The following is a 12,661-nucleotide window of genomic DNA, read 5'->3' on the forward strand; positions in this document are numbered from 1 at the left end:
TTTTGCTGTTGTCGTTGTGCTGGTGATGTTACGAAATTGCTACTATTGTTTTGACTGGTGTCGTTCGTTAAATGTAGGTGTTGTTAATTTTGTTGTTGTTGTTGTTGGGCGGACTGTTGTTTGGTTCTACTGACGTTGGTACATGTAATTTCTACTGTTTTCATGGAAGGGGCGATTTTATGTGTTTGATATTTTGTAAGGGATGCAGCATTAGCTATCTTAAGGATGTAATACTCTTTTTCCTTGCTAGGGTTTTTCCCACTGGGTTTTTCTTAGCAAGGTTTTAATGAGGCACATTCTTAAGATTTTGTTTAGAGCCATTTTGCAGGGAAGTCATTTGGGGACTGTTTTAGTTGACATGTTTTAGATGCTTGCGAGATGTATTCTTTGTACTTTGTCACAACCTTGAGAACCTTTACTCTTGGTTATTATTAATAATATTACTTTCATTTTCAAAAAAAAAAAATTAATGTATTAAATAAATTATCATCAATAGCAACCGCATGCTTAAGTGATTTTATTCTCAAAAAAATGAGCCTTACTGGCTCTGCTAGGGTTTCTCCTAAGGAAGAAAGGAGGAATGGAGGTTTTCGGGAACATGGATGGCATGGGAGGGAAGTGTTTACAGTTTTTATAGATGGTTTGTCTGACAATGTTACATACTACGATCTGAAGGAGGTTTTTGAACGCTTTGGCAAGTTGTATGGGGCGTTTTTGCAGAGAAGGAAGAAGCCTGGGAGAAGATGTAGGTTTGCTTTCGTCAGATTCAAATATGATGAGGATGTGTGTGAGGCCATTCGAAGTCTAAATGGGGCATGACTTCTAAATTCCTTTCTGGTTGTGAACAAGGCATGCTATGATCATGTGAGGCAATCAAAAGTTTGGAGTCAGAAGAATGTTGGTGACGAGCAAACTGTGAGGAAGAGAGTTGAGGTGGTTGAGGGTTGCAAGCAAGCAAGGAAGCAACCAGTTAAACAAGTGTGGCAAGAGAAATGTCAAGTGCGTGAGGAGCACGACGTAATTTTTCGTACAACGGTGGATGATCGTAAGAGGTTAGAGACTTGTGCGGAGGCATCTTTGGGTGAGTTGTACACAATTGAAGTTTTACAAGATTTCCTCCATATGAATGGTCTAGGGTCGATTCAAGTGAAGCCCTTAGGTGCAAAGGAGGTGTTGTTAGAATTCTAGTCCAGAGATGAGATGATGGATATTATACAGGATGGTTTTTTATTGCAAATTTTTTTGGCAGTTACACCTTGCACGTTGGCGACTCGCTCTAGAAGTCATGCTACATGGTTGAAATTTAGGAATGTGCCGGTATATGCATGGTGTTATGAGTTCTTTGAGACGCTTGTTTGTTCTTTCGGGCGGCTAGTTTGTTTGGATAGCCCGATTTCTGCTGGGGTTCGTTATGATGTGGCCCGAATTTTAGTTGATTAGACTGTTCCGGTAACATCAGTGCGTGAAATAAAAGTCCTACTTGATGGGATGATTGTCATGGTTACAGTTGAGCCTGATCATACAACGGGTGTTTATCCGAACTCTGGATTGCGTTCAACAAATATTAAGGCAGTTACAGCAGGCACGCCTCCATTGTCATCTGATTGGTCGGAGCTCAGGGTGGACGAGAGCAACATGGAGGAACATGGCGGCGTTGGTGTGGTAGGATCACCAGAAGCAACAGAAGAAAAAAAGAACGGACTTGAGCGTTGATGGGGAAGCATTGCAGCACTTATTAGAGGCCAGTTACTCTTTGGATGAATTAAAGGACTTCCCACATTTGAAAGATTGGGATTTTGAAATGTATAATGGAAACAATTTCAAGGAGTGTTTTGTGGGTCAATATTCAAAATTTTAAAAAGTTGACACACGTAGTTTGTTTTTAAATAAGGTGGTGGTTAATGGTGATAGCCAATTAGGAGAGATTCACGGCCTTGGTGATCATGAGCTGTCTAATTTGGAGAATGGTCAGGGTTTAAATATTTATTTCAATCCTATTTTTTTGGCCCACTAAGTCTGCTGGTTTGCTTTCTGGACCGGGTCAGAAATCGGTGCGAGTTGGTGAGCAGTTTGAGTTAGTGAATGGGTTATTTTCGACCCAGGTTTCAGAACACGAAGAAACAGAACTGGAACGTGATACACACAAAGAACAAGCGCTGGAATTTGGTGCCAAGAAAGATCAACACGCGAATTTAGTGACTTCTGATGACGACGTCTCCACAGATGATGATGAGGAGCAAGATGATTTTGTCGTTAAAGCAGATATTGGGGTTGAAAAGGACTATGAGTCAGTCATGGATGTGACATCAGATGATGAAGACGATGCTTACAGGGATGATGGCATGGCATTTGGGTTATCCCAGATGGTGGCCGGTGATGATCAGAGGGAGGAGCCGGTGGTGGCGGAGCCAGTAATTCCGTCATCGGCAGAAAGTAAGGAGAAGAATTTGAATGTGACCAACATAACTCCAGGCATGAAAGAAGGAGATCAGTTACAAGATTTGCTAGATTCAGGTTATTCAATGGAGGAGATTGAGGATTGGAAAAAAACATTACGAGTCAAGGAGCAATCTGAAGGAGGAAATAATATTTTGAATAAAAAGATACAATATCTTCCCTTTGATTGTGCTAAAAAATAGGCTTAAATGATCAATTGGCCCTTGTAATTGTAAAGGGAATCCGTTCCAGTCCTGTAAAATTTTCGCATCAAATTGGGTCCCTAGAAATAATTTTTTAATCCAATTAAGGACAAAGACTCTCAAACGGTGTGTGACTTCAATTTTAGCCTACTCAGCTTTTCCACGTGGCATTTTAATTTTTTTTAATTGAAAATTTTCAAAACTTCATTTTTTAATTCCAACTCATATATTAATCTAACACATTTGTAATTAAAATTAAATAAAAAAACAAATTGTTACAAAAGAAAGTAAACAAAAAAATAATTCTTCTCCCCAACACGCCGTTTATCCTTCTTTTTCAACTTTTTCTCTTTCACCAGAACACCGCCTCACACGCCTCCCAAGCCGCCACTTCTCTAAGTCACTGTCGTTCTCGATCAAGCGCAGCGCCGCCGTTGCCGTCGAAGGAGGGATCTTGGCTCGTCGTCATCGTTGTCACACTCTCGATTCCCATCGTGTTTGGTTCTCGCTCTCTCCCTCTCGATCCCTTCGTCCTCGTCTCGATCTAGGTTCGTAGTGGTGAGGATATCTCGATCCGTGTTCGCTTGGTCTCGATCTGACTTGATCTGGGTTCGGGTACGACTGGGTCTTGCTGGTTGCCGACTTGGCTTCAAGAGGTCGATCTGGGTTCTTTGCTCGTCAGTGGCTCTGGGTTCTCCTGGTTTTGTTCCATATGCTTTCTTCTTCTTAACCCGTTTACATTCCAAAACCCGTTTACATTGCTGCTGTTGGTGGTGATTTTCGAGTTGGTGGTGGTTCTTTCTTCCTGGCTTACGTTTCCTATGGCTATTTTTGTTCTTGGGTAATATTAATTGCCGCTCTAATACTTTGTGCAGGTCCTTGCTTAAGATAAAAAAATTATGTAATTTACATCCTTTTATGGATTATAAGTTTGGTTTTCTCCAAGTACTGTCAAGATCGCAATCTTGTGATCCTTTTTATGGATTCGATGTGGATTGTTTAATTTGGTGTTATGCTCTGTAAATTGGGTGATGTTGCTGGGTTGGGTTGTGTTGTGATGTTAGTTTTTCTCTGTAAATTGATGTTCTTGGTTATGTTGGGGGTTGAGGGAGATGATTTATTTCCTGGGTTCAAATTTAGTTGAAGATGCATATTTTCTGGGTTGGGGTTTTTTTTTTATGATATGAGTTGGGAAAAAAAGAATAATAGTTAATTATATGACATGGAAAAAGACAAAAGCCACGTGGAAAATCCGACAGTGTAAAAATGAAGACACATCAGACGAAAGCACACTCTGTCCTTAATTGAATTAAAAAAGAAATTCTAGGGACCCAATTTGATGCGAAAATTTTACAGGGACCGGAACTGATTCCCTTTACAATTACAGGGGCCAATTGACCATTTAAGCCTAAAAAATATGCTGTTACAGGATATTCCTTTAATGCACATGATTTATTTTTGAAATCAGATAATTATTGGCAACTTTATTATTTCAACTGGGACCCACACAACTTATTTCAGCAGCAAGGAGGAGGGGCGTGTTTGATAGCTGCCACAGCTACCAAAACGTGTTTTTCACAAGGGAATGGAAGACGTGTTTGGCTCAACTAACTTTAGCAATTAACGACTTTGCAACATGAATAGTTTCACGTGAATTAACGCAGGCATATGTACATACTTCCCCAAATCAAATTATTAGGCAACATACGTGAAGGTATGAAAACGGTAGAAAGGGGGGGTTTGAATAACGTTTTCAGTACAAAACTACCACCTTAAAGATTTTAACAAATCTTTTCGAGAACTAAGTGCAAAAGATAGAGATAGAAAAGCACACAAGGATTTTATCCTGGTTCACTTGATAAATCACTCAAGCTACTCCAGTCCACCCGTTAAGGTGATTTCTTCCTTCTTAGAATGAAGGCAATCCACTAATCAGGTAAGAGTTACAACTGCACTTGAAACCTACAAGTGACTAACAATTACACTGACTTAGCTCACACTAAGATTCACTCTCTTAGTCTTCTCTAGGATCCGATCAACCTTGATCTCCTAAAGGAAAATCAAACAACTGTTTGAGGTTGGTGTTTACAAGGGTTTGCTTCTGAATAAGCTGAGTGTAAACTAAAATAAATTACAAGATGAAAGAAAGCTTAGAATATATCTTGCGCGTGTGTATTGCTTCTTGTATATTTTTTTTTCTTCTCACCGCTTCTTTCAATCTTCAGCCTCTATATATACTCCAAGGATTAGGGTTGAGCGTTGCATGGGAAATGCTACCGTTGGAGGGCAGTTCTGGAAAATCCAGCTTCTGCTGTGGCTGAGAACGTTAGGTAGGTCGTCAGGAAGGTACACTTGCTTTTGTACTTGGATAGCGACTTGACCTTTTAACCTAGGAGACTTCTGATCAGAGGAATGCTTCGTATTGGAACTTGTGAAGCCGGTTGATCAGAGTCAGAGGGATAGCACAGATCCTCTGACCATTGTATCTTCTGATTCTGAACTCAGAGGGAAGAACATGGCCTTCAGAGTTTCTTGCTTCTGGACTTCAGAGTTTCCACTATTCAGCTTCTGGATCTTCAGAGTCTTCTACACCATCGGAACATCTGAACCTTCAGTGTTTCTTGGTTGTCAGAACTTCTGGATCATCAGAGCTTCTAGCGACTGAGTCCTCATCAGAGTTTGTATAGCTTCAGATCTTCTGAAGCTTTTCCACTGTTCATACTGAACATGGTGAATGCGAAAGCGTTGCTTGGGTTACCCTTTATACACAGTGCTTCTGATTTGTGTGAAATTGAGTCAGGGTCAGAGCCTGTAAATAGCACACTCAGAAAAACACGTTAGAGTACCACAATTGTTCATATCAAAAGGTTAACTTGTAATCATCAAAACATAGAGTTGTACTACTAGATCAAAACTTGATCTTACAATCTCCCCCTTTTTGATGATGACAAAACTAAGATTTTTGATGAACAATTCTTAAACATTAAACTGAATTCACTCAGAGTTTAGAGATATAGAATAAGACTTATCCTGATGTGAATAGTTTATCTTGCTCATTCTGAATTCAAGTTACTGCTTGATTCTGAGCTTAGCTCCCCCTGAATCTAATACTTGATGAAAACGTTAGTAAAGTCTAGATTCTGAGCTAAATCATATAAGAGTTCAGAGTGAAAAGCTTATGACATAGATGAAGAACGAATAATCAGAGCGCATAAGTGATCAGAGTCATGGACAAGGTATCAGAGTCTTGGGTATCAGAGTCAACTTAGAATCACTTCAGAAGAAGTGAAATGTATTCCTTGTATTTGCCCAGTGACACATCTATGGTCATGAAGGTGGAACTCTTAAAATCTCCAAAAGAAAAATAAGTCACACTAACACATCTTACATCAAAAACTGGGTTTACTCCCCCTTTTTGTCATAAGCAAAAAGCTTGGGGTGTGAAAAACTTAGCTTGAAGTACAAGGTACTTCCCCCTTAGAGAAGGTCTAAGTTGAAAGAAAATGAAGACGATGTAAGAATCAGAGTGAGGCGATAATAAATAGAAGAGTTAATGCAAGGGATGAACGTTTACCACCGGTCAAGTGAGGAAATAGAAGGGTCAGTTACCAAGTACTTAACCTCGAGAAACTGTAAGAGCATTAACTTTCAGAGAGAAAGTGAAGCCTATAAAAACGTTGGAGAGAAAGGTAAGCTTCACACCTCGAATAATATTCAGAAAAAAAAATGGCATCATACAGAATGGCATTAGAAGAGCTCAGAAGGAAGGCGTTTGAGGAAGATATGTTCCTCAATATTAGGCATCCCGATGGTACAAAGACCATACAAGAGCTGACGAAGACACTGCTTGAAGAAGATCTTGGTCCAGAGATGGAGAAAGATCTGAAGGAGTTCCTCTGCTTCGTGGAAGAGATTCAGGAGCTTTGCCAGCGGGAGCTGAATCTGCTGGAAGAGAAGGAGACTGTGGAAAAGAGACTTAAGACGACAGAAGATAGTCTAGAAAAAGATGATCTAAGCATCAAACTTGGCAACATAGAGTATGCATTGGATCGTCTGGAGAAGGAAAGAGTGGAGCAGCGCCAAGAATGCAGAAGAATGAGGAAGGATCCTCCATTCTAGATATAGGGAATAATGTATGATGGAAAGAATTATGATGTAAACATAGAACAATTATGAATAAAACAGGTTTTGCAAACATATGTGACACAAATATATATAGATATATGCATATAGAATCACAAATGAACAAATTAAAGTAAGTAAATAAGCAGAGTTTAAATAAAACAACGTTAAATAAAAAGGAAAAGGAAGAAAAAGAAGAGATCCTAAAAAAAACTAAGATTTGGCAGTACGGCGCAGAAGTTCCATCATCATGTGCTTCATCTCAATCAGCATGGATTCATGAGTGTCAAGACGTTGTTCCATGATGTCGAGTCTGGATGAGCTTGTCGGAGTAGAGCTTGAAGGAACGTTCTGAGCAGCTTGAGGTTCTGGAATGGAAGCAGAAGCAGCAGGAGTAAACAGAACTGGTGCAAGTCGCTCTGCCTCAGCCTCAGCTTCAAGACGTTCTGCCTCAAGTCTGGCTTGTTCAGCCTGAGCTGCTGCTTGACGGGCAGCTTCTTCTTCTTGTTCTTTCTGTCTCTTGGCTTCTTCAATGGCTTCAAGAAGCTTGGTTCTCTGTTCGAGTTCATGAAGAGCCACCCTCCTAGCAAACCTTTGCTTTGCAGCCTCAATGCTCTGACGTCCCTCTGCATGCAGGAGCTGCAGCATAACGGGAAACTGAGCCACTAGCCAAGTGCTCAACTCGTTCCACTCATCAGCCACATTTTCAGCATTCTCACTGAGGTCAGTCTGACCGTGCACATTGCGGAGCCTCAAGGAGGCTTCATGATTGAAAATATTGATGCACTCAGAGAGAGATGTGGGTTGAAGGTGAGTATAGGGAATGATGGAGAGGTTGGGTGCAGGAGAGGCTGGGTGATTGCTGCTATGAGCTTCAGAGGCACCTTGTGGAGAACCAATGTTAATTATGGGAGCATTGGGTTCAGAGGTTCCACGGTGAGGGTCTGAAGTTTCAACCAGAGGGTGAGGTGATCTAACCGAGGATTGGTTAGATACTGATTGTTCAGGTTCAGGGTCTGGTTGAATTGGCTCTTGTTGGTCAGGGACAGGGTGAGCCTGTTGGACTAAGGGGTCTGCCTCTTGGATAGGATTGGCCAAGATAGGTTCATCTGGGTCAACTAGACGTTCAGGTCTAGGGCCAGGATATTGCCTAGGGCTTGGACAGGTAAGGTAATATTCTTCCAAGGCAGATACCTTCTCTTTCCTAACCTCCATGAATTTTCTAAGTGATTCAGAGGTATTGGAGGGAGGAGAGTCAAAGACATTGATGGGGAAGGATACAGGTGTGAAGGCTGATGAAGAGTCTGTATCCGTAGTTCTGACAGCAGGACGTGCTGATGCTCTGGGAGCAGAGTGATCAGACGTTCTGGGTTGTGGTTCTGTTGGTTTGGGTTCTGGTTGGTTGGGGATGATGGGTTCAGAAGGTAATGGGTCGTATGGAATGGTAAGGAGAGAGGTTGGATCTTCTGACCTAGAGGATTGGTTCTGAAGCAAATTCCAGAGTGGTGCTTCAGTAGGAGAAGGTTGAAAGAATGAAGATCTTGGGGAATGTGGTGGAGAGGTGGTTTGTGCGGCTGGCTGGGATGCATGAATAGGAGTGAGGGGATTTGAAGAGTGTTGGAGTAAGGCAGAAATTGGGAGTGCATCAAATAAATTCAAATCATCATCAGAGGTAAGTGCAGGCTTACTTGTATGTGCTGATGATCGAGTCACTCTGGCAGGAGGTTCAGTCCTTCTGACCTCTGCAGCAGCTGGTTCCACCCGAGTAGGCTTCACCACAATTCTGACTTTCTTCTGCTTCTTCTTTGGAGGACCATCCTCACTATCATCACCATCATCATCATCAGGCTTGCTCTTCGCCTTCTTGACCAGAGGGACATCAGATTCCTCTGAGGATTCGTCCAGAACCATCTTCCTCTTGGTTTTCTTCTTGGGAGGAGAAGGAAACTCTGGAGCTGGTGGAAGTCTGCTGACGAAATCATCAAGGTCAATCTCGAATCCTTGAGCCCTGAGGTCTTCAACATAGCATCTGATGGCTTCAGGATGGTCTGCTTGAGTCCACAGAGGGTAGTCATTCAGAGGCATTCTTCTTCCTCTGATCTCAGAAGATGTGTCCTCATGAGCAGGAGCAATCTTCTTCTGGACCAAACCCATCTTCTTCAGAGAGTTGGCAGTGAAGACATCGCTAACAATTGTGCTCAAGTCCTCTGTGCAACCAGCATTGATCAAATCTTGCACCAAGTTGCTTTCAATGAGAAAGTCTGAGATCAGCCTCCCAAAAGGGATATATTTGATGGCTGACTTGATGGAGGAGGTGGTGCGAGACTTCCGGATGCATTCCTTCAAATAGGAGAACAGGAAGTAGGGAAGGCAGATCTTCTCCTTGTCTTGAATGAAGAACAGCATCGCCTTCTGATTGAAGTTGATGTAGTCTGGAGAACTGCCCTTTGGTCGTTGATTGATGCAGTTGAGCAGGATCTTGTGCCAGACCCTGAGTTTGGGTTGAAGGTCCATCACTTTGTAGCTCGTCTTGCCCGGTTTGAAGGTGGTGTACAGGGCCTTGTTGACGATGTCCTTGGTTCTGGGTTTCAGCTTCGATTCCGTCAGTGAGAACCGATACCCATGAGCAGTTTCTGCACCTAGCAGATTCACGAATGACTTCTCCGTGATGATGATCTTCCTACCCAGTATGTAAGAGACCACCTGAGTGTCATCACAATCAGCGTGCTTCCAGAATTCCTTTACTAGCTTCTCATACACCGGTCCTCGAAGTCGATTGAAGTAGTTTCCCCAACCTTGAGCTTGGACTTCAGGACGGAGATCAAACCCATTTGCAGCCAAGTTGTCGAGGTTGAATCTCCATTCTGCCAGGACTTGGAGTTCCTCAGGAGGAAATACACAGTGAACGGCACAGCCCCGTTCTGCAATAGGAACAATCTCCTCTTGAGCTTGAGCTTGTTCTTGTGCTGGGTTCTCAGAGCCCCGTTGACCCGTTGCCAAACCGACTACCATGTGAGGGAACTGAGGTGCATCTGCAGTAGATCTTCTGGTTTGTCTCACCATTTTGAAGAGGTTGAAGGTTTGAGGTAGAAGATGAAGTTTGAAGGATGAAGAGAGATCGAGAGAGAAATCACGAAGGAGGCGGTTTTGAAAAGCAGGGAGTGCGAGAGTGAAAACCGGAAGTGAGAGAGAACGTGTGTGTATAGTGGGTTTTATCAAATAACCGTTGTTGATTCAAAGAGCACTTTAAGATCAACGGTTGAAAATTAAAGATAGACAGTAACAGTAAAATACACAATCACACACAGGAGATAAGCATATCTACACGCAATCACAACAGACTGTCACGCGGGCACAAGGAACTATGCATCAGAAATTCTGACGCACGTGTTGTTGTCTCAGCTTCAGAGTCAGTACCAGTGGGCACACACACTCTGATTGAGTTACCTTCTGGACTAGACATCTTCTGATCAAGAAGTATCATAGTCAGAGGTTCTGATCTATCTTCACTCTGGACAAAAGTCCATGTTTAGATTTTTCAGAATAAAATTAAATCTATCTTCAGCTAAGGGCTTTGTAAAGATATCTGCCCATTGATGGTCAGTATCAACAAACTTCAGAAGAAGTACGCCCTTCTGCACATAATCTCTAATGAAGTGATACTTTACCTCAATGTGCTTTGCCCTTGAATGCAAGATAGGATTCTTGCTCAACGAAATTGCAGCAGTGTTATCACAATAGATTGGGATATTGCTCTCAAGGATCTGATAATCCTCCAGCTGATGTTTCATCCAGAGCATCTGAGTGCTGCATATTGCTGCTGAGATATATTCTGCCTCTGCAGTTGATAGTGCAATGGTTGATTGCCTCTTGCTTGCCCATGAGACTAGATTGCTTCCCAGAAATTGACAATTTCCAGAAGTACTTTTTCTCTCTGTTCTATCTCCAGCATAATCAGCATCACAATAACCTGAAAGCTTATACTCTGATGTTTTCTTATACATCAAGCCAAGGTTAGTGGTGCCTTTCAGATACCTTAGGATCCTCTTAACAGCAGTTAAGTGGGTTTCCCTTGGATCTGATTGGAAACGAGCACATAAATGAACACTAAATAATATGTCTGGCCTAGATGCAGTTAAGTACAGAAGTGAACCTATCATGCCACGATAGAGCTTCTGACATACTTTACCACTTATATCTTCTTTTTCCAGAATGCATGTTGGATGCATTGGAGTCTTGGCCACTGTAGATTCCAGCATATTGAACTTCTTCAGAAGTTCTTTAGTGTACTTGCTCTGATGGATATATGTTCCTTCTGGTGTTTGATCAACTTGTATTCCCAGAAAGTACTTTAATTCTCCCATCATACTCATCTCAAATTCAGCCTGCATCATCTCAGAAAATTCTTTGCATAGAGATTGATTAGCAGAACCAAATATAATATCATCAACATAAATTTGCACAATTAAGATATCATCTTTATAAGTCTTGCAAAAGAGAGTTGTATCTACTTTACCCCTTACAAACTTATTCTCCAGAAGGAATGAGCTAAGTCTCTCATACCATGCTCTGGGAGCTTGCTTCAGACCGTAGAGTGATTTCTTCAATTTGAACACATGGTCTGGTTTCTTTTCATCTTCAAAACCTGGGGGTTGATGAACATAGACTTCCTCTGAGATATAACCATTTAGGAAGGCACTCTTTACGTCCATCTGATGTAGAACTATGTTGTGATTTACTGAGAAAGAAATCAATAGTCTGATTGCCTCCAGTCTTGCTACTGGAGCAAATGTTTCAGTGTAGTCTATTCCTTCCTGCTGGCTGTAGCCTTGAGCAACTAGCCTTGCCTTGTTTCTGACTACATCTCCTTTCTCATTTAGCTTGTTTCTGAATACCCATTTCGTTCCAATAACATGGACATTCTCAGGCTTCTTCACTAAGCTCCAAACATCGTTCTTGGAGAATTGATTCAATTCTTCTTCCATGGCCAGAATCCAATCCTTGTCCTGAAGAGCTTCATCTATGGACTTGGGTTCAATTAAGGACACCAATCCTTTCAGACTTAGCAAGGTCTCTTCAGAGGGTCTGAAGGCAGATCTGGTTCTGACTGGTTCATCTTTGTTGCCCAGAATCAATTCCTTAGGATGAGCTGCAGTGATTCTGCTCTTCTTCAGAGTTTGTGAGTTAGAGGGACCAGCTTCTTCCTCTGGTTCATCTTCCTCTGGCTCAACTTCCTCTGGAGCTTTGCCTTTGTCAGAAACATTAATGCTTAAATCTGCAAACTTTTCAACTAGCTTTGACTGGTCAGAGTCAAGCTTATCATCAAATCTAACATGAATAGATTCTTCAATAGTCTTAGCATCAGTATTATAAAATCTAAAACCTTTAGATCTATCAGAATAACCAAGTAATAGACACTTAGAAGATTTAGCATCAAATTTATGCAATCTATCCTTAGTATTGAGAACATAACAAACACAGCCAAAAGGATGAAAATAAGAAATGTTGGGTTTTATGTTCTTCCACAATTCATAAGGAGTCTTATTCAGAATTGGTCTCACAGAGATTCTGTTCTGAATGTAACATGCTGTATTTACTGCCTCTGCCCAAAAGTGCTTAGCCATGCCAGTTTCTTGGAGCATGGTTCTAGCCATCTCCTGAAGAGTTCTGTTCTTCCTCTCAACAACACCATTTTGTTGAGGAGTTCTGGGACAAGAGAAATCATGTGTAATTCCATAGGAATCAAACAGACTCTCAAACTTGTCATTCTCAAACTCTCCACCATGGTCACTTCTGACACGCACAATTCTACAAGCCTTCTCGTTTTGCACTTGAGCAATGAAGGTAGAGAACACAGCATGAGACTCATCCTTGCGGGTTAGAAACTTTACCCATGTCCA

Source organism: Lotus japonicus, chromosome 6, assembly GCF_012489685.1.
Source record: "Lotus japonicus ecotype B-129 chromosome 6, LjGifu_v1.2".
Lineage (NCBI taxonomy): Eukaryota > Viridiplantae > Streptophyta > Magnoliopsida > Fabales > Fabaceae > Lotus > Lotus japonicus.